The following is a 2,946-nucleotide window of genomic DNA, read 5'->3' as shown; positions in this document are numbered from 1 at the left end:
AACAAGAGCGAAACTCCGTCTCAAAAAAAAAAAGAAAAAAGAAAAAAAGAAACTGAGAACGACAACCTCTAAACAGAGAAGTGCACTCTCAAGGACTGATTATCGCTTATTGCTAGGAAGTTTGTATTGCCATACAATCTAAGAACAGGGAAGTTACTCACACCACACAGCAAACCCCAAAGGCCCACTCTTCTAGACACAGGTCATTCCTCAGCCCCCTGCCTTACAGCAGACTGTCTTAAGAAAATACCTTGGCTGCTTGTGCATAAACTGCATTTTCACTACTCGGTTTCTTTTTGTGTTCTGGGACATTAACGGAAGTCATCAAATAAACAACGAAATAAGGGAAAACATATTTGGTACATCTCCATAGTTTTGGAGAGGCAGAGTATGAGGAAACAAAAGTGTAATTGGTTGGCGTGGTGGCTCACGCCTGTAATCCCAGCACTTTGGGAGGCTGAGGTGGGTGGATCACTTGAAGTCATGAGTTCGAGACCATCCTGGTCAACATGGTGAAACCCCGTCTCTACTAAAAATACAAAAATTAGCTGGGTGTGGTGGCGTGCACCTGTAATCTCAGCTACTCGGGAGCCTGAGGCAGGAGAATCGCTTGAACCTGGGAGGCAGAGGTTGCAGTGAGCCGAGATAGCACCACTGCACTCCAGCCTGGCAACATAGTGAGACTTCATCTCAAAAAAAAAAAGAGAGAGAGAGAGAGAGAGAGAGAAATGCAAGTTTATATAGCTTTCATAATAAAGGTCAGTAGTCCAGGGTTGCAATACTGGCCAAGATCATCAAGAACCCAGGCTTCTTATCAACACAGAGCTTCTACCTCATGGCCCAAAATGGCTACTGAGCTCCAGCTACCACATCCACATTCTAGCCTGCATCAAGTGGGAAGGAGAAATAAGGGCACACCCCCTCTCTTTAATATTACTTCCCAGAAATTAAACATGATACTTCTACTTTTCGTCCATTAGCCACAGCTTTCCCCTTGACCATGCCTAATTCCATGGGAGACTGGGGGAAGAAGCTTTTGCCCTTGGAAGGCATGCTAAAAATGTGGGTTATCATTACTGAGGAAGCAGGGAAGAATGGATATTAAGGAGTCACTAGAAGAGTCTGCCACACAGTAATTGAGGAGATGCATTCACGGAGCCCCACTGTGAAAAGGCATTTTGAAGGACTCTAGTAAAAAGTGCTTATCTGATGCTTAAGTCAATTCTACAGCGTTCCTCCCTACCGATTGTCCTCCCCTCCCTACTAAAAAAAGTGAGAGGCTTGAAGCAACCCATCTGATGTCTGGACAATGCTTCCATCAGTTGAGCTGACATCCAAATGGTCCTAAGGGCCATTCACATTAACTCTCAAATCTAAGTTCTCTCAGACCTCATAATTCAGAACTAATAATATCTGGAGACAGTTATCAATTCCCACCCAGAGACTCCTCTTCTCCAAGTTGATCACCCACTGTGCTCTCAAATACCCGTCCCTGTCATCCTCCCAGTGTGCTCACAGCTCTCTGGAGGTGTCCTACCTGAAATCCTGGGAGTGGCTTTACACAGAGGCGGCTTACAGCTCTCAGATAAGACACATCTATTCATCTACATCTATCATGGCTTCTCCAGAGCTTTCAGACTTTTGACAGTTGTTTCACACTTTTCGCTCATAAAGTATTTGACACCTACCAAAGCTACCAATCCCCCCTGGGGCCGCCTGACATGTCCCTATCTTACCTTCTCCATTGATGGAGCCTGATGGGGCCTCTTGGCTCGAACCTATAAAGATAATTGTAAATCTGAGTCCATCCATCAACAAGCCCTCTGTTCCTCCTACCTCCATCTGCAATTTTGATAATAACTCTATAACTTCAACCAGAAGAAGATTGCGCAGGGCAGGGTCACCCCTGAAATCCTCCCTACGGGTGACATTGATTCATTAAGCAGCTGCTCTGTGGCAACAGTGAAAACTGGTTTGGATGTGTGTTGCTGCCATAGCGACATCCAAGCAAGCAGTTAAGAACCCCAAGGCCTTAGCTGTTGGCAGCATCTTCCACCAGAGCTTTCCTTCCACAGTCAGAAGATTCCCAGAGCCCTTAGAAGCCAGGATCCGGCAGTTGGGAGATAGCAGTCCTTCACGCATTTATTCATTCATTAATCGATCATTCCTTAAACAGACATTGAGGTCTTCTACAAGCTAGATGTGCTACGTCCTGAGAATAAAAATCAGTAAGACACAATGCCTGCCCTCAAGGAGTTTGTCTAATGGAGAATAAGACTGCAGACAGAATGACTCTATGAAAAACCCCAGACTCTCCTGCTCAATACTCTACAATGGCTCCCATTCTCCTAAGGAGTAAAGATCAAGGTCCTTCCCACAGCTCCATGGGACCTGACCACTCCATAGCACCTGCTCTCTTCCTCCTTCCGTCCTCTCCAGCCACACTGGCCTCATTTTCAAACACACCAGCTGAGTGTGCTCCTGCCTTCTGGACTTTGTACCGTACCCTTTCTTTGTCTAGATGTTCTTCCCATAGAGCTACGTATGTGGCTCACTCCCTCCCATCCCGCAAGTCCTTCCCCGAAAGATGCCTTTTCAGGGAGGCCTTGTCTAGCCACCCCATCTAAAATGTCAACACCCCCAGTATTTCATATCTTCTTCCTGATTCATTTCTTCTTCTCAAGACATCTTCCTCTCTAATATTCTCTATCCTGCTTCCTAATCTTGCTTAATTTCTGTCTCTGCCCACCAGCCATGCAAGCGTCTGAGAGCAGCAGGGAGTTTTGGATTATTTTGGTTTGGTTTTGTGTTTTGTACTTAGAGCAATTAGATTCGTGACTAGGCCAGGTGCTGTGGCTCATGCCTGTAATCCTAGCACTTTGGGAGGCCGAGGTGAGTGGATCACCTGAGGTCAGGAGTTCAAGACCAGCCTGGCCATCATGGTGA

Source organism: Cebus imitator, unplaced genomic scaffold (assembly GCF_001604975.1).
Source record: "Cebus imitator isolate Cc_AM_T3 unplaced genomic scaffold, Cebus_imitator-1.0 Scaffold43, whole genome shotgun sequence".
Classification (NCBI taxonomy): Eukaryota; Metazoa; Chordata; class Mammalia; order Primates; family Cebidae; genus Cebus; species Cebus imitator.
This window is presented reverse-complemented; position numbering follows the sequence as displayed.